Consider the following 20,136-nt stretch of genomic DNA (forward strand, 5'->3'; position numbering starts at 1 on the left):
CCTTGTTTCTTTATTACAGTAATTTTCACCTACCACTGTTTAAGAAGTCTTCTCAGAAAAGGTGTTTTCTTCTCAGGTACTCCTTCTGCCTTTCATCATACGTCAATTTTTATGTTAATTCAGCCATAAAATTCAATTTCTTTGCAGTCTCCCCCATGCATAGCTTTTGTAGAAATGGAATCATGACTCCTGGATGTGTTCTGGACTCTGCTCCTGATAAGCTGAATGATGTTGGGTAACTGCAACCTCAACTTTCTCATCCTAAAGTGAAGTGATAGAAGCAGATGATCTCCCATCCTACAGCAATTCCCTGTCAACTGCTCCATGTTACACTTTTCTGACTCTGTCCCTTTCTTCTATTTGTATTATGACAAAGAAAAATCAACATCTGCTTCATTCACTCAATGATTATTAGAGAATGAGTAGGTGCTGAGGATACAAAAGGGGAATATGAAAGACAAGCCTCCATTAGAAAGAGACAGGAAGAAAATAAAAACATCAGATTATGATCAGTGTTATACAGAGAGAAAAGTATGATCACTTGAAGAGTGACTTTGTTGTGACGAAGCCACAGAGAACCTCTCTAAGGAGATGACATCTGAGTTGTGACTTAAATAAGCAAGCTATACAAGTAATAGTCAATGCAGAGGGAATAGCAACTGCAAAGGCGGCAAGTCATGTTTGAGGAACAAAAAACAGGCCAATGGCAGAAGTATGTTGCATAAGGGTTAGAAAGTACAAGAAGAGATGAGAGAAGGAGGCAGAGAACCAATCATGAGGAACCTATGGACCTTGGATTACTGGAAGGGTTGTAAGCAGAGAAGTGACAACAACTATTCGCTGATAAAGCCAGGTGTAGATGGAAGCAGGGAAACCCGTTTGGATCTACTGGAGTGTTTGGTGCTGTGGAGATGGAAAAAGTAGGTAAATTTGGCTAGATCTTGACAACAGATCTGACAGGACTTGCAGAAATGTTGTAAGTGGGGAGTGAGAGTCATCCAGAGTCGCTCTTTCATAGTAGGATGGATGAACTTAATGGATGCTGGTGTGAAAAGAGCTAGTAGCAGATTCTCAAATCACAAGTATTCAACCCAATAGCTCTTCCATTCTTCTCTTTACATCTCCCTACTGATACCATAAATACCAGTTAGGATAGCTTTATTCTTCCATCAAGCATATATTTGTTAATTGTCTACTATATTTCAGGCTCTAATAGCTATTTGGTTAATTTTAGTTTTGGAACCTACTTAATCAGTAATCTAAGCTACCAATGAAATGGATTCTTTTTTTAGCATTGGCAGGCCACTTGCAACAAATGATGCCCTAGCTCGGTGCCAGCTGTGAGCAAATAGTTTTAGTTCTCAATCTGTAATATTCTAGAAATTCACAGGACATATCTAGGATAAGGTTTGGAGATGTCTTGCTCTTGTCATATTGTGTCCAGCTGCACAGCTCAGCTGTTCTCAACTGAAAATTTCACTGCTAGTGAGGAAAGGAACAGATTCAAAGCACTCTGCTGGAGTCTATCATGATGTTTGTTAGCAGAGGATATGCTCAGTCTGATTAGCTCCTTATAGATGATTATTTCCATTGCTGGCTTTGTAGGGTAGAAGTCTGAGTATGCTCCATGCAGTGTTTTTATAAATGTAAATCTGAAGCTGAGATCTTCACTTAATAAACATATAGTCTTACAGAATTACACTAATGGATTGAGACCTTTTGTAATTGAGGCAAAAGAAAAATCATGCCTGATAAACTGACTTGGAGAGAAAAAGGAACCTCCACTAAAAATATTGGCACTAGAACTCACAAATTTGATTAATTTATTCCACATACCAACCCTGATTTACTCAACAGTATAAATATTTCTTCACTCTTGGGATTATCATTTTAAGATTCTCCAGATAAACAGGTGCAGAGTCATTCATGAGTCTGGCTCACTTCCAAGTGGCAAAACCTCCTCTAGACTTGCACATTTTTAGCTTCCAATTGCAGATATTTGTGCAAGGATGGAGGTCCAAGCTCATGTTCCAGGTGCACAACTAACATTTGTCTCTTATGTGATTGCAGCCGCTTTGCAAAAGTCATCTACTTTTTATGGATTGAGTTGTGCACAAATGCTTCCTCAAACTCCAGATCTCACCCACCAAACCTCAAAAAGTGATAGCTACCCCAGAGTATTAGTATTATGATATGAAGATTCTTTGAGTGTCCCCCAGAGATTTATGTGTTACAGGTTTAGTTTTCAGGGAAGTGGGTTGGGTGATGGCATGGGCCTTTAAGAGGCAGGGCCCAGTGGGAGGTCCTTAGGTCAGTGTAGGTACTGCCCTTGGAAGGCAATACTGGCCTTCTGCAATTAGCTCTCCAGACACAAAGGCCTGGACCCACCAAGTCTGTCTGTCTCTCTGGCTTCCTATTTGAGATATAATTGCTTGTTTCCATATGTGCTCCCAACAGCGATACCTGCCACAATTGTGATACAACCGAAAGGGCCCTAAAGATAAACCAATGCTAGCACCATTCCTTTGGACCTCTGGAACTCTGAGTCAAAAGTTTGCTGGAACTGCCTCAGGTATTTTGTTGTAGGGACAAAAAGCTGGTTACTACAAATAGAATACCAGGTAATTACTCTTTCCTATTGCAGAGAATTTTGCTAAGGCTCAAAACTGAGGGCAACAGACACTGCTACAATCTATGCACAAAAACTGGAGTCAGCCCCAGTGTTGATTGATAAGTACCAATTCAAGAACCAGCTCTTCTATTTCACAACCCACCCACCACTAACCTACTCATAATAAGACAACAGCCAGGTAGTAAAGAGGAAGGGAGTATTGTTTCTCCTTTCCTCTACTTCAGTAGATCCATTCAGGCTAGGGTAGAGCAAGGGAAAGCAGAATTTAAATATGGTAGAGATAATAGAGGGCAGTAGAGGAACACCCTACACACTCATCATTTGGCTTATCAGGATATAGAAGAATCCTTTGAATGATGGAGAACATAGAAGTTCACTAGGATTGGTTATATTTCTGGTAGCCTCCTAAGAGTCATCCTCTGGGCAAGCAAACCCAAGAAGCAAGGGTTTGCTGTTTCCTTTGCCCATAATACTTTGACAAAAAGGAGCCTCACTGAACATTCATTGCTCAGTTCAAATATTACCTCAGAAATCTTTGCCCTCTGGATCTCATGCTTAGAGCAAGAATATTTACTGAATTGAAGGAAAGAAGGGCAAAGGGTCATCAAGTGGAGTAGAGTATAGGAAAGTTCACCAAAGGTGTTTGTTACAATACAGGTGGTCCTCAATAGACTCAAAAATACAAAAATATTAGAATATTAGGCTAGGAAAAATGTAAATATGAGAATGTTAGGCTTCCTCTGCAAATAAATGCGATACATCACAAAAACAGAAGAACAAAAACCATATGATTATCTCAATAGATGCAGAGAAAGCATTTGATAAAATACAACATCCTTTCATGATAAAAAAAAAAAAACTTAAGCAAATTGGGTATAGAAGAAACATTCCTCAACACAATCAAGGCAATTTATGACAAAACCACAGCCAGCATCCTACTGAATGGGGATAAGCTGGAAGTATTCCCACTAAGATCCAGAACCAGATAAGGATGCTCACTCTCACCATTGCTATTTAATTTAGTTGGGAGTTTTATCCAGAGCCATTATGCAAGACAAATCAAAGGAATATAAATTGAGAATAAGGAAGTCAAATTATCCCTATTTGCAGATGACATCCAAAAGATTCCACTGAGAAACTATTTGAATTCATAAAAGAATTTGGTAAAGTGGCAGGATACAAAATCAACACAGAAAAAACCAATAGCCTTTTCATATAAATCAACCCATGCACCTACAATCAACTTATCTTTGACAAAGGAACTAAAATCAATCCCTCGAGAAAGGACAGTCTATTCAACAAATGGTACTGGGGAAACTGGATCTCCACATGCACTAGTATGAAACTAGACCTTACACATTATACAAAAATCCAGTCAAAATCGATCAAAGGCCTAAACCTCTGACCCAATACCATCAAATTACTAAAGAACTTTGGAGAAACCCTGCAAGACATTGGCATAGGCAAAGACTTCTTGGAAAAGACCCCAGAAGCATAGGCAATCAAAGCCAAAATTGACAAATGGGATTATAACAAGCTGAGAATCTTCTGCACTGCGAAAGAAACACTCAGCAAAGTGAAGAAGCAACTGACAGAATGGAAAAAAAAAACCCTGCAAACTATGCAACTGATGAAAGGTTAACATACAGAATCTATAAAGAGTTCCAGAAATTCAACAATAAAACAAATAATCCAGTTAAGAAATGGGCAAAGGACTTGAACAGGTGTTTTTCAAGACAGGAAATTCAAATGGCCAACAGTCACTTGAAAAAATGCTCAGGATTACTAGCTATCAGGGAAATGCAAATCAAAAATACAATGAGGTTTCACCACACTACAGTTAGAATATCTAACAGAAATCAACAAACATCAAATGCTGGCAAGGATATGGGGAAAAAGGTACCCAAATCCACAGTTGGTGGGAATGTAAACTTGTGCAGCCACTGTAGAAGACAGTATAGAGAGAACTCAGAAATCTAAATATAGACCTAACATGTGATCCAGCCATCCCATTTCTGAGAATTTACCCAGACCAAATGAAATCAATATATGGAAGACTTATGTGTACCCGCATGCTTATTGCAGCTAAATTCACAAAAGCTAAAATAGGGAATCAATCCAGATGTCCAACTGTTGACTGGATAAAGAAATTATGGTATCTATACACTATAGAGTACTACTAAAAAAAAATGAAATCCTGGTTTTGCAACAAGTTGGATGCAACTGGAAACCATTAGTGATAAGCCATTTCCCAAAAGACAGGTAGCATGTATTTTCCTTGATCCGAGGTAACTAATAGAGTACCTAAAACATAATGTATTGGGCATTTAGAGGTGGGCTGATTGTTTACAGCCCTTGTCTCTTCTGTTGAGGAAGAGTGGGGTTTTTTTTCTTCATACTATTTGTAGAATTCTTTTACGTAGTGTAGAGTTAACTTTATGATCATTAAGTAAACTGACAAAAGTAATTTGTAAAAATTAAGAGTGGGAATGTGAGGGAGGAGGAGGAAGGGTTGGAGCATTGGCGGGGGGGAGGGAGGGTATAACTATGTTCCTAAATCTGTGTATATGAAATACATGAAACTTGTATAACTTAAATAAAATTCTAAAAAATAAGGTAAGCTTTGCAGGTTCAACCTCCCAGGTGGCAATGGCTTTGTGAAACAATTTTAATGTCTAATGTCAATTAAAAGACTGGACTGTCTTTGAAAAATAACTTTTCCATAAACTTGATAATCTTTGAACCATATACATATAATGTTCTATACATTTTGTGGGTTTTTAAAAAATACCATGACACTGATATCATGTTGACATCTCATTCCTCAATAGATATTCATGTTCACTACACCGTTTCTATGGTGAATTAAGACAATTTAGGGGTTGATATTGTGGTATAGTGGGTAAAAGTTACCATCTACTACCCCAGTATCACATATGGGTGCCAGTTCAAATCCCATCTGCTCAACTTCTGATCTTCCTCCCTGCTAATATGCCTGGGAAAGCAGCAGAAGATGGCCCAAATGATTTGACCCCTGCACCCACATGAGAAACCCAGAAGCAGCTCCTGGCTCTGGCTCAGCCCAGCTCTGCTCATTGCAGCCATTTGGGGAGTGAACCAGTGAATGGAAGATTTTTTTCTCTACCTTCCAAATAAAATAAATAAAAACCAGTTTAGATATCACTTGTTTTGAGTTGGAATCAGGAAGGCAAGCCATGCTCAGTATGCAAAAATCATGTGTGTGTATGAAAATTTCATAAATCATTTGTAGAAACATTCTATATGTGTGTGCAAATATAGATTTTAAAATAAAATATACACCAGGCCGGCGCCGCGGCTCACTAAGCTAATCCTCTACCTGCAGAGCCGGCACTCTGGGTTCTAGTCCCGGTTGCTCCTCTTCCAGTCCAGCTCTCTGCTGTGGCCTGGGAAGGCAGTGGAGGATGGCCCAAGTGCTTAGGCCCTGCACTCGCATGGGAGACCAGGAGGAAGCTCCTGGCTTCGGATCAGCGCAGCACACCAGCTGTAGTGGCCATTTTGGGGGGTGAACCAACGGAAGGAAGACCTTTCTAACTCTGCCTGTGAAGAAAAATAAAATATACACCAAATTATCCTAATTTCAACCTTTAACAATGAATTTTGTGGAATAGGCAATAGGATGCCTACCTACGTGCCTAATACCTGCTTTAGGTTTTTTTTTAATTCAACATTTTTCCATAAATCTATTTGTATAGGATAAAAAATAATTCTTATATATAGAGAAGAATTTAATCAGTAGCATGAGAGACTTAGGAGAAAGCTTGGATTGGGACTATTGAGTATCTCTACCTAACTCAATAACTGGTATTTCTTAACTTGGCGCTTTTAAGATAAATTTAAAATTTAGGTTATTTTAGTGTAACATCCAATCTACTGGATGGACTATTACTTTTGTTCTTGACATTTAAATTTTATTAGCATTGCAAGGGATACCAAAAAATTTTAGCAGTATACAGGCCATTCTGTTATTTAAAATGTTTAAATCCCACCATGCACTTCAAAAGCATTCTTAAGTTCATTATATAGAGAGAGGAATATTTATTTTGTTGCTGTTTTGGCTAGTTGTATGACATCCATGAAAGCATTTGTATAATATGACCCACAGTGCAATCCTTGTCAATCATGGGCCTGATTAAGTCCTGCCCCCTCCACACACACCAATTTCTTTATCCTCCTGGCTCAGTTTTTTCAATGCAGCATCAACCACCACAAGATATACAATTTATGTTTATTATTTATTGCTGTTCTCTACCATGCATCCTTTTTCAGAACACAGATGTTTCTGCCTGTGTGGTGGTTGGTTTGTTTGTTTGCTTGTTTGTTTTTGCTTCCTTGCTCCTAGGACAGTGCCTAGTATGTAATATCAGAGACACCATAAGTAAATATTGAATTCACCAAAAAAAAAGGGGGGGGGCATGGGCTTTACTGCTAGTGGCAAGTTCAAAACCAACCTACCCCACCTACTGGCTATGACTAAATTACTACTTTTATGATTGGAATAATAGAAAGCTATTTCCAACATAATATTTGTTATATAATACTCAGTACACAAAACATCAAAAAATGTTTTTCTAAAAACCACCTAAAAGTTATTAATGCTCTGAGCATATAGCCTCTAACCTCTGAGCTTAGTTTCCACCCATGAGGAATGGGAATTACAGCCATCAATTGGTTGTGGAGATTAGAGATAATGAATGGAGAATGTCTCCTGTGCTCAAAAAAACTAGATAGTAGCTGTTTATCTAGATAGAAGGTGAGCATATGTTTACCTCCAGACACATGGGAAATACTCTAATTGTTGCGGAGGAACGACACAGGACCCTGCCCCGTTCTTTTGTCTGCTCGGCCCTTCCCGGGATTGCTGCTGGTCCTTCCCGGGTTGGCTGCCGACCCTTCCACCTCCGTGGAGGGGCGGCTCCCCCTGCCACTTTCCCCACTTCCGCAGGGGAGCGGCACGCCACCGGCTGGCTCTCTCGGGGGCTGCTCAGGTGTTATCTGGATGTTCCTGGTGCATGTTGTCTCTCTCCTCCTTTATAGTCCTCTTCCACCAATCCCAACTCTGCTACCCACACGCCGAGTACGCTGCTCTCCTCCAATCAGGAGCAAGATCAGCTCCTGCAGCTCATCAGTCAAATTGGCGAGAGGCAGCTGTGTAGAAGTTGTTTACTCTCCCAGCGCCATATTGTGAGAGAGCAGATGCATAGAATAAGTCTTAATTCCAGTAACTTAGTCTAGTCTGAGTTACTCCCCACACTAATTTTAATTTCAGGAAAATTTAATTGTCTTCAGAGATTTATAGAAGTCAGTACAGTAGGAGCACCGTGGAGGCCTGTGACCGCGGCGGGTGCTGTGTGGATTAGGGGAGCTGCGGGGGCGCAGCGGGAGGCTCCTTATCTGCAGGCTGCTGGGAGGACAGCGCGAGAACGACATGGAAGTGAAGGATGCCAATTCTGCTCAGTAACTATGGGGTGTTCCAGTTACTAACTGATCTGAAAGAGTGGCGTAAACAAAGTGGGAAGAATAAACAGAGCTCTGGGCAACAGAACTTGAATACTATCACCTATGAAACATTAAAGTACATATCAAAAACACCATGTCGGCACCAGAGTCCTGAGATTGTCAGAATTTCTCACAGCAATGAAAAGCCACAAGCTGACTAAAGCTGAGAAGCTTCAGTCACTGAATCACGGGCCTATGACTGCTGTTGAGATCCAGCTGATAGTGGAAGAGTGAAGGATGGCTCACAGAGGACCAGATCGAAGCGCCTCTCCACACTGTCACAAGATTCTGCCCGCAGGGCCAGAAGCTGAGCAGAGACAGAACACCAGTGACGTGGCAATGGACGAAGAGGAGCCTGCATAGAAGTGCATCTGGCCCAGGCGTTTGATGGGGGCTCAGCAGCCAAGTCCCGGACATTCAGGAGATTGATTTTACACTTTATCCCACCAGGTCTGATTTCATGGTTAGTTGGGAAAATCAGAAAAATAAGCTGAAAGAGATATTTCTGCCTTGAGGGGAAGAAAAATGGTGAAGGCTGGCTGAGGTTGTCTGGGCAAAGGACTAAGGAGGGAGGACAATGGCTGTGGACCCCTCTGTGATGGAAATATTTCTTCTGTAGCCTTGGCCATGGTCATAGGGAAGCCTCTGTACACAGATGGTAAAATACTTGCGTTGCTTTTGATGGGCTGTGTCGTAATTAGTTTCATCTGCTTCCCCAGGAACTCCCTGGGGAAAGCAAGGGCTCAGAGCTCTGTTGGGACGGAGCCGAACCATGAGAATCTAGTTAGATGCCTAAAAGACGCCCAGCGCAGCAAATAGTTACTCTGGGTTAAAAGGAGCCTCTGACCTTGGCTCACCTCAGAGGATTTCCTAGAGAACTGTGGAGATAAGAAGAGAAAGGGCGTGGCCAACCCTTCCACTGGACCTAAAGGCCGCTTTCCTGTGCTGGCCTTGGTTTTGTTTACCAGCTCACTAATGACTTGGTCTTAATTACCAAGCCATTCTTGTTGAAAAGCAGCAAGGACAGTGGCAAGGACAGTGCAGAGTTGGCCATCTTCCTGATCGCCCCCCACTCCGTGCTCTGAGACGGCAGGTACTGCCTGCGAGGCCGAGGGCAGTTCATCCGCACAGGAAACAAACGGTTTGCACCTTGAATGTGAGCTTGCTTCCGCAGCGCTTCTCAGGAACGGATGGATTCCTAAGAATTCCACTTTGCTTGCTGTTGCAGGGTTGCATCCGTTTTTTTTTTAATTTAAAATATTAAGATAATTACCACATGAAGATGATTTTAATATTCAGGCTTTGGAAAGTTTAGTGGCTCCAGGCATGTGGTTCTAGGAATATTGCTGAAAGTCTGATTTCCCATATTCACTGTTTCCTGTTTGGGGAAGAAAAATGCCCATAAGCATTCATTGGTAAGATTATTTTCAACACTACTATTTATTAGTCTAGTTCTGACCCCCTAGTTCATTTCAACGCTTGTATACACCTCATCCCAACTCCCAGGCAGTTGATTGCAGTTATATCCATCTTAGCCTGATCATCCAGAGACCAACTGAAGTCCGTTCTCAGGCAGCATTGAAAATAGCAGGAGATTGTATTCTCAGATCTCTCTCGAGCGTTGAGAATTTGATCAGGAGCTGTTGGTTTATTTGTCAAGGCATATGTGTACCAGTATCATTTTGGTTTCTTTAAGTGTGTTGGATAACTTTTTTTTCTTGATAGAGGTAAGACTTAATCCAGTTAAAAATACTTTGTTTCCAGGTAATTGCCAATTTGTGACACTTGATAGATCTTTGAAGGGTTTCTATTGTCATAGGCAGAAATAAAGGAAATCTGGCTAAAGACTAAAAAAAAAAATTAGTACAGTAGGAAACAAGTCACCATTGGAGATTATTATATTCTAAGAGATAACCTCTAATTATGCCTGTAGTGCTGTTTGTGGAGAGATGTCTGGTCTCCTTTAATGAATACATATGCAAATAAGTGAAGCTAACATTTCAAAGTGTTTACTATGTGTCACGCTTTGTGTGAAGCATTGTTTTCAGGAATCTTCTCATCTAAGCCACAGGATAATCATATGCAGTTACTATGGGTATCCCCACTGTATAGAGAAGAAGCTTAAACTTCAAGAGATAGGTCATAACTCATCCAGGTAATAGGGCTTAAGTAAAGAAATCAGAATGTAAACCCTGGATATGACTCCAGTGTCTTAATTTACAGAGCATTTTAGAATAATACACAGTGTGAATGTGGTAGAGAAAGGTAGACATCACAAGCAATCTAGAAGGAAGAATGGATCAGAGGGGTCTATTGTAATAAAGCACAAGCATTTTTCATTCTATGAATTTACAGAAAGATTAATCAGTTGATTTTTATTAATATGGCCTGTACATCTTGATTGCCACTTGATCACCAGCGACTGCCCAGAAGTCTTATTGAAAAAGTCTCTGATTTGGGTACAGCACCATGGCACAGTAGGTTAATCCTCCATCTGTAGTGCCAGCGTCCCATATGGGTGCCCCTCTTCTGATCCAGCTCACTGCTATGGCCTGGGAAAGCAGTAGGAGATGGCCCAAGTACTTGGGCCCCTGCACCCACGTGGGAGACCCGGAAGAAGCTCCTGGCTTCAGAACGGCTCAGCGCTGGCCATTTGGGGAGTGAACCAGTGGATGGAAGAGCTAGCACGTGCGCGCTCGCTCACTCTCTCTGCCCCCACCCATGCCTGTAACTCTACCCCTCAAATAAATAAAATCTTTAAAAATAGTCTCTGATTTAAAAAATTCCTCAGATTCCACAGTTCAGTTTCAGGCTTTGAATCACAGTGAATTCACTAAGATAGAGGTTGCCCTTGAGGCCAAGACTGAGTAGCTACCCTCTGTCAGCAGCAGAGTCAATTATGTGATAGTGAATCCAAGACAGATGATTGGAAAAATATGGAGTTATAGTCAAGAAAATGCAGTGATTAGAATGGAACTTCTGACATGTCCGTTAAGTCTTAGGTCCACTGTTGGGCATGCAAAGGGTATGTCTGCGTGGAAGTTGGGCTGCACGGTTCTCTCCTGCTGTTCAGTCCAAGACTGCTTTCACACTTGGGTCTCTGAACTCATATCCTATTTATTGCCTCTGCTTCACCAGGATTCCAGTATCCTTACTTCTCTCTCCAGGATCCTGCCTACTACTCTTTTGGTTCTTTTTCCTTGAATGTTTGCTATATCTATTCCTTGTCTTGGATCATATGTCATGAACATTAATCCAGAAATTGGATCCTTTTGACAGTGTGCATCCAGAAGAAAGAAATAGGGTTGAAAAAATAAAATTACTTTGGCATCAGACTGACTTAGCCTATAAGCTCTCTTATTCCCTAAGCCACACAGGCTTGACTTTTTCCTGTGAAAATAAGGAAGACATCCCTTTTCCTGCAAGCTTGTTGGGACTCACTGAAAGGACAAGTGCACGAGGGGCTAGGACAGTCTTTGGAATTATTTTTAAGGGCCCTAGATGTCCCAAAAGAACCCCAAGTTCAGAATGACCAAGATATAAATAATAATTTCTAATTTGGTGATAAGTAAATCGGTATGGAACTATCACTGGTAAAATGTTTAGTTAAGAAGGTAACTTGGATAGCTGTTTTAATTTTACAGACTTTACATAATACGTGACTTGACTATATTCCAGGATTTTTCCAAGTGCCTTATTGTGCTAGCTCACGTGGCAAAAGCCACAGTTAATGGAAAATGACTAGCTTTACAGGTGTTTTAGAAAGTACCTAAAACTGAATACAAATGAATCTGACAAAAAAAAAATTCAAGTATCTATAGAATGGTTACAAATAAAATAAAAGCAGATAATGAAGAAAGGAACCAACAATGATCAAGGCAGAAATCAAATGGAAAATTCAAAGAAGAAAATTATGAAATCAAAAGTTGAAAAGAAAGACAAGTCTAATCCAGCAAGCATGATCAAAACAAAAAAAAATCATACAAGCAATATTTTTTTATTTTTTTTATTTTTTATTTATTTTTTTTTTGACAGGCAGAGTGAACAGTGAGAGAGAGAGACAGAGAGAAAGGTCTTCCTTTGCCGTTGGTTCACCCTCCAATGGCCGCCGCAGCCGGCACGCTGCGGCCGGCGCACCGCACTGATCCGATGGCAGGAGCCAGGAACCAGGTGCTTTTCCTGGTCTCCCATGGGGTGCAGGGCCCAAGCACCTGGGCCATCCTCCACTGCACTCCCTGGCCACAGCAGAGAGCTGGCCTGGAAGAGGGGCAACCGGGACAGAATCCGGCGCCCCGACCGGGACTAGAACCCGGTGTGCCGGCGCCGCTAGGCGGAGGATTAGCCTAGTGAGCCGCGGCGCCGGCCTCATACAAGCAATATTAAAGAGTCTCTAATACAGAGAGGAATATAGGAAAATTACAAGAGAATACCACAGCCAAATCAATACCAATAAACATCAATCTACTTAGGATATTTCTTCTCAATTTCTTTGGAAAATCATAAAATTTTAAAAGGCTTCAAATAACTGACTAGACCAATAACTTCAGAAGAAAACAATGAGATAACTGCTCATGTACCTCCTGTAAGGACATCCACCTCAAAATAAGGAATGAATAATTTCCCTTCAAATCAACTACCCAGAAGTCTTACTGCAAACTTTCCCTATTGATGGTTGACCTGAATTTAGTCAAGTGGTCAAAAGAATTTGGAAAAGGCCATCTTTTAGTTGAAAAATGAACAGTGGAAAGGAAGAAGGGAGGATAGATACTAGGGAACAGCTAGATACATCTATTAAACCAGCAATGAAAAAGCTAAGATAAAATAATGGAAGAAACAATAGTAAAAAAAAAAAAAAAAAGCCACAGGGGCCAGCACTGTGGCATAGTGGGTAAAGCCACTGCCTGCAGTGCTGGCATCTCATATGGGTGCCAGTTTGAGTCCTGGCTGCTCCACTTCAATCCAGCTCTCTGCTATGGCCTGGAAAAGCAGTGGAAGATTGCCCAAATGCTTGGGCCCTTGCACCTGCACTGGAGACCCAGAGGAAGCTCCTGGCTCCTGGCTTCATATCAGCACAGCTCCAGCTGTTGCAGCCTACTGGGGAGTGAGCCAGCGAATGGAGGACCTCTCTTTTGCTCCTCCTTTCTCTTTTTGTAACTCTTTCAAATAAATAAATCTTTAAACAAAAAAGCCACAAAATAGGCCAGTGCTGCCACACAGCAGGTTAAGCCATGGCCTTTAGCATTGGCATTCAGTTCCAGCTGCGCCACTTCAAATCTCGCTCCCTGCTAATGTGCCAGGGAAAGCAGATGAAGATAGCCAGTGCTTGGGCCCCTGTACCCACGTGGGAGACCTGGAAGAAGCTCTTGCCTCCTAGCTTCAGACTGGTCCCACCTTGGCCACTGTGGCCATTTGGGAAGTGAACCAGCAGATCTCTGTCTCTCCTCTCTCTCACTCTGCCTTTCAAATAAATAAATCATCAAACTATTGGAAAAAGCTGTAAAGGAAAACTCCAGATGATTGAACATTGAAAAAATCAATACCTCACAAAGTAATCAGATAATAGAATACCAATCAAAATCATAAAGGGTTATCTTATGGAACTTTTAAAGATGGCTATAAAGTTCATGTGGAAGATAAAACATAGTAGGAAAACTTTGACAAAACAATGAAATTTCAAGTGTCCACACAAATATCAAAACATATTCTAAAGCTATTAGAATTAAAACAGGGGTCGCACTGTGGTATAGCAGGTAGAGCCACTGCCTGCAGTGCTGGAATCCCATATAGGCACTTGTTTGAGTCCTGGCTGCTCCATTTCTGATTCAGTGGCTTGTAAAAGCAATGGAAAATGACCCAAGTCCTTGATCCCCTACACCCACATGGGAGACCTGGAAGAAACTCCTGGCTTTGGATTGGTGCAGCTCCAGCCATTGTGGCCATTTGGGGAATGAATCAGCAGATGGAAGACCTTTCTCTCTCTGCCTCTGCCTCTCTAACTCTACCTTTCAAATAAATAAAAAAAAAATGCAGCATTTGGCTCGGGAGTACATCAAGAATCAAGTAAATTTATTTTTGTTGATAAAGAAACAGTTTTAAATATTTATTTGAAAGTTACACACACATACACACAATCTTCCTTTTGCTGGTTCACTCCCCAGATGGCCACAACCTCAGGGAGGGCTAAGTCAAGCCAAAGCCAAGAGCCAGGAGCTTCATCTGTATGTCTCACATGGGTCCGGGGACCGAAGCTCCTGGGCCACCTGCTGCAGCTTTCTCAGGCCCATTAGCAGGGATCTCTATCAGAAGTGAAGCAGCTGGAACACAAACCAAGTACCCATATGGGATTCCAGTGTCACAGGCGGCAGCCTTACTCACTACACCACAATGCTGGCCCCCAGGAAGCACTTCTAACAAGTAGGAAAGCTTGGACTTCTCAATAAATGAATTGGGACATTCAAAAAAAATGGTTAGACCAATAATGCTACCTTGTTTGATTCTCAACTCTAACTTCACCAGTTAATGTTATATAGAAATTGCAGCATTTGAAGTATGATAGATGCAGATAAATAGGGAATACAATACATAATTCTGGTGATATAGTCAGTTATGTTGTCTGTTGCTATCTCACAAAATGGAGTAAACTTTCAGACTCATGTGAATATAATTCCTGTGTGAGTCCCCTCAGGCTAATGCTATGTACCTTACTCAAAATAGTTCAGAATTCATTCACTCATTCATTTATTCATTCAACAAGTATTGTTCCTTGATCAAGGTACTTCTGGGTGCTGATTCATTCCCCAGATGTACAGAACAAAATATTTTCCTTATAGAGCTTACATTAATAAGAGATAACCAATAAATAAATGGGGCTAGGTATGATAGAAAAACTATTAAGCAGAGGAGAGGAAACAGGGATTTTCCAGAGTTACTTTATACCCAAGTAAGAAGAGCCCTGGGCCTCCCACATGACCCACTCTGGGGGCTAGAATTCCGAATACTAAAGGGACATGCCCACTTGCCTGTGGGGAGCAACTCGGACTAGACTAAGTTACTGGAATTAAGACTTATTCTATGCATCTGCTCTCCCACAATATGGCGCTGAGAGAAAGAGACCAAACAACCTCTATGCAGCTGCCTCATCAGTTTGACAAGCTGCAGGAGCTGATCCTGCTCCTGATTGGAGGAGAGCAGCGTGCTCAGCATGTGGGTAGCAGAGTTGGGATTGGTGGGAGAGGACTATAAAGGAGGAGAGAGACAACATGCACCAGGGAACATCTGAAGGAACACCTGTGGAACATCTGAGCAGCCCCTGAGAGAGCTGGCCGGTGGCATGCCGCTCCCCCGCGGAAGTGGGGAAAGTGGCAGGGGGAGCTGCCCCTCCACGGAGGTGGAGGGGTCGGCAGCCAACCCGGGAAGGACCAGCAGCAAACCCGGGAAGGGCCGAGCAGACGAAAGAACAGCGCAGGGTTTAGTGTCGTTCCTCCGCGAAGAGGGGGAGCGACACTTGCCCACTGTGTTCTTCCCATAATTGTGTTCTAAGCCACCCAGCACCATGGAATTGCCTGCATAAAGGCCAGACCTGGTTGGCTTCATCCTTCAGAAAATGAAATATGCCCCAGGTGTGTACACTTCTAGGCCCAGTGGAAGATCAAAGGTAGCTTAAAAAGATATGTCAAAAGGACTAGGATAGGCTGGCTGTGTGTATGTGTGTATAAAGCCCTACTGGGCCTTTAAAATATTTAGATAGGTGATATATAGGCTTCTTCATACCCTTGTCCAGTCCTGCTGAAGTCAAAGGCAAGTCTGGTCAGGGGAGTTAGAGTGGGTGGCTCCTGATTTATACAGGAAATTACTTTAAAGTAAATGAGTAGAGCTGATGCAATGGAAGGGCAATTCATCTAGGCAACAAAATAACAAGTAAGGAAATTAAATTCAAAGTAACAGGAATAAAAAGCAACTCGGCCCATGCAAATGAACCACATCCAGGTTTGTGTGCCTGAGAGCCTCATGAGAAATATTTGAGAATCTTCTTAGAAAACTCAATTATATGACTTGCTATCTATTTAGCCTTTTAAATGGAATGATAAACCCTCTCACCCCACATGCCACCCGTGCTTTAAGAGCAACTCCACAGAGGCCTGAAATGGAACGGCTGAGTGTGCAGTGAGGTCAGCAGCTATGTGCAGTGCTGGGAGAGAGGGCTTCATTACCATGAGCTATAACTGGGTGACAGAAATGCCAGCAAGCCAGGCCCGCAGCTAAAGAAGGGATTGGACTAATCTCAGACACACTCAGTAGACACTACATTAGCATTTCTGTCCTTTGTCAGAAGTACACAGCTCCTTATAAGACAAGTGAATCTCCAGCAAAACAGTTGTGCATATTCAATGCATATATTCCTCTAAAAGGCACACTCAGTTAATTATAATGTGTGATGTGTAAATAGTCATGTAAAAACTAGGCAAATATAAACTATACAAATGAAAAAGAATGAAAAATGATGCAAGTAAGGTGATAGTAGTGGTTGCCATTTCTTGTTGGGGTCATTTTTTCCTACATTTATGATTTTTTTCTGTCTCTTACTTGTTAGTTTCACAGTTGAAGAAACTTTCCTGAGTGAAATTTGTCAAATGAAAGCTCGATAGTCCCAAAAATAATAAAATTAATAAATAGTCTGGTAAGCAGCCTAAATTAGAGAGAAATATATTTAAATCAGTAGCTGTCATATATCAGCAATAATCCATTAGAATGATGAGTTAGAATATATATATATATATATTTGCAGTTAAGTGTATTCATGCTGGAGTAAATTTTTAAAAAGTGCAAAATTTGCATTTCTGATTATATAAAGTATTTGTCTGAATAAAGGAGTAACATGCCTTGTTTCTGCATGGAACACTCAATACTATAAAGATATCATTTCTCCCCCATGGTAATAAGCTATTAAAATACAATTTCAGGGACCAGTGCTGTGGCATAGTGGGTAAAGCCTCCACCTGCAGTGCCCATATGGGCACCAGTTTGAGATCTGGCTGCTCCACTTCCAATCTGGCTCTCTGCTGTGGCCTGGGAAAGCAGTGGAGGATGGCCCAAGTCCTTGGGCCCCTATATGTGCATGGGAGACACGAAAGAAGCTCCTGGCTTCGAATTGGATCATCTCTGGCTGTTGCGGCCATTTAGGGAGTGAACCAGCAGATGGAAGATTTTTCTCTCTCTGCCTCTGCCTCTCTCTGCCTTCCAAATGAATAAATAAATCTTCTAAAAAATACAATTTCAGTAAAAATTCCAATGAGACTTTGCTTTAGAACCTAACATGGGAATTCTAGATGAAGTAGATACAAAATTTGCTAAGGAAGAAGAACTGCTAAAAAATAATGAAGAAAGACTTGTCTTCACAGAAGTCCTAAGACTTCAGAAATTAAAATAGCTTTGGGCACACAAAAAAGAGCTAGGGACTGGCACAGTTGTGTAGCGGGTAAAGCCATTGCCTGAGTGCCAGAATCCCATACGGGCGCTGTTTCGAGTCCCAGCTGCTCCTCTTCTGATCCAGCTCTCTGCTATGGCCTGGGAAAGCAGTAGAAGATGGCCCAAGTTCTTGGGCCCCTGTGTCTGCGTGGGAGACCCAGAAGAAGCTCCTGGCTCCAGAGCAGCCCAGCTCCAGCCATTGCAGCCATTTGGGTAGTGAACCAGTGCTACTGTCTTTCTCTGCCTCTGCCTCTCAAATAAATAAAAATAGTTTTTTTCTTTAAAAAGCTAAAGAGCCGGCGCTGCGGCTCACTAGGCTAATCCTCCGCTTTGCAGCGCCGGCACACAGGGTTCTAGTCCCGGTTGGGGCGCCGGATTCTGTCCCAGTTGCCCCTCTTCCAGGCCAGCTCTCTGCTGTGGCCCGGGAGTGCAGTGGAGGATGGCCCAGGTGCTTGGGCCCTGCACCCCATGGGAGACCAGGAAAAGCACCTGGCTCCTGGCTCCTGCCATCGGATCAGCGCGGTGCGCCGGCCACAGCGCGCTGGCCGCAGCAGCCATTGGAGGGTAAACCAACGGCAAAGGAAGACCTTTCTCTCTGTCTCTCTCTCTCTCACTGTCCACTCTGACTGTCAAAAAAATAAAAATAAATAAATAAATAAAAAGCTAAAGAGACATCTGTGTATGTGGGATTGACTATAATTAGGAGGATTTTCAAATCCAGGAGTAACAATGGCTTGTTCAACAAATGGTGCTAAGAATGGTATTTGCAGTGACAGAGAACTTTTCTTCAAATCATAAGTAAAATACATGTTTGCATACAGATTAGAAATCAGCTGGACTAATGAATGACAGATCAATGCAAGTAGCAGATGGAAAAACCAGTAATATGTATTTTATAATCTTGGGCAAGAAAGTCTTTCCTAAATAAGAAGTAAAAGTCAGAAGTAGTGAAAGAAAGTTGACATACTTGACTATATCAAAGTGGAGCACTTCTGTGAAACAAATTAGAAAATAAAAAATAGGCTTGGAAGGAAATATCTGTAGTATATATACAGACAAAAGACTAAGACAGAAAAAGATAAGCAGCCACATGGCTAACTGTGGGAGAAAGGACAGAGACAGACTTAAGTATTTCTTCTTCTATGGATTGTCTAACAAATAGATTAAAAGCTATGCATCCTCACACAGTCATCAACACATGCAAATTAAAACATCACCAAGAACCACTTTTCATTTACTGGATTTGCTAGTATTGAAGAGATTGGTAGTATTCAGTAGTTGCAAAATGGTAGGGAAAAGATGAATTTTTATATGTGGTGGTGGCAGTGTATAATTTGGTGCATTTTGAAGGCAATTTGAGAAAAGCTTTGGAAATAACCCAGCAGTTCCACACCTATTAGTCTATTCTACAGAGTGACTTACATGCATGGATATGTGCACAAAGCATCATCTGTAAAACTGACAAAAAGAGTCAGCTTGAAGTCCACCTATTTATGAGAGAATAAATGAGTTATGGTTTTACCATGCTATGGAATGCAATGCAGGGATTGTCAACAAGAAAGGAATGAGATGAAGTAGATTGTGGTAGTTTGTACTTGCTATAGAAGAATCTCATGACATCTCACTGAGTTGGAAAACTGTTACATGATTACATGCAGAAAGTAACCCGATTTTACTTTATTTTTAAGAATCCTATGTTAAGGAAGGGTGGACTTTGACTTTTTATTTCATAAGCTTGTATATTGCTCCAAATTTTATTACTCTCATATTTTAAAGATTTCATTTTTAGCTGAAGCATACAAAAACTAAGTAGAATTTCTATTTCAGGCTACTTCAGCTTTCCTGACCTTACAAAGGTCCAAGCACCCATCACCTCTACTCTGTCTACAAAAGTCCTGGAGCACTTTTAGAAAATAACAATACCGGGGGCTGGAGCTGTGGCACAGGTTAATCCTCCACCTGCAGTGCCGGCATCCCATATGGGCACTGGTTCGAGTCCCTGCTGCTCCTCTTCCAATCCAGCTCTCTGCTATGGCCTGGGAAAGTAGTAGTAGAAGATGGCCCAAGTGCTTGGACCCCTCCACCTGCATGAGAGACCAGGAAGAAGCTCCTGGCTCCTGACTTCAGACTGGTGCAGCTCCCGCTGTTGTGGTCATTTGGGGAGTGAACCAACAGAAGGAAGTCCTTTCTCTCTGTCCCTCCCTCTCACTGTCTGTAACTCTACCTCTCAAATAAATAAAATCTTTTAAAAAAAAAGGAAGATGAAAATAGCAATACCCGGGCTCCATCTCCAAACAACTGAGCTAGAATCACAGGGATCTCTTGGGCCAGTGCTAAGGCACAGCAGGTTAAAGCCACAGCCTGCAGAGCCAGCGTCCCAAACAGGTGCTGGTTCTAGTCCCAGCTGCTCCACTTCTACGCCAGCTCCTTATTAATGCAGCTGGGAAAATGAAAGATGGCCCAAGTACTTGAACCTCTGCACCCATGTGGGAAACCTGGAA

The 20,136-nt window shown here is 41.8% G+C and overlaps 1 long non-coding RNA gene and 1 pseudogene across 1 annotated transcript in view; both read left to right on the forward strand.

Annotated features, from left to right (window-relative positions):
• LOC108177435 (uncharacterized) overlaps window positions 1-19,891 on the forward strand; it is a 29,943-nt gene extending 10,052 nt beyond the window's left edge. The window contains exon 3 of the long non-coding RNA XR_001794233.4: window positions 19,463-19,891. This is a non-coding gene — a long non-coding RNA (uncharacterized LOC108177435). The remainder of the gene's footprint in view (window positions 1-19,462) is intronic.
• LOC138849652 (DNA-directed RNA polymerase III subunit RPC9 pseudogene) lies at window positions 7,951-8,662 on the forward strand (annotated as a pseudogene).
• Window positions 19,892-20,136: the final 245 nt, after the last annotated feature.

Source organism: Oryctolagus cuniculus, chromosome 5 (assembly GCF_051225735.1).
Source record: "Oryctolagus cuniculus isolate XC-2025 breed Fujian yellow rabbit chromosome 5, ASM5122573v1, whole genome shotgun sequence".
Taxonomy (NCBI): Eukaryota; Metazoa; Chordata; class Mammalia; order Lagomorpha; family Leporidae; genus Oryctolagus; species Oryctolagus cuniculus.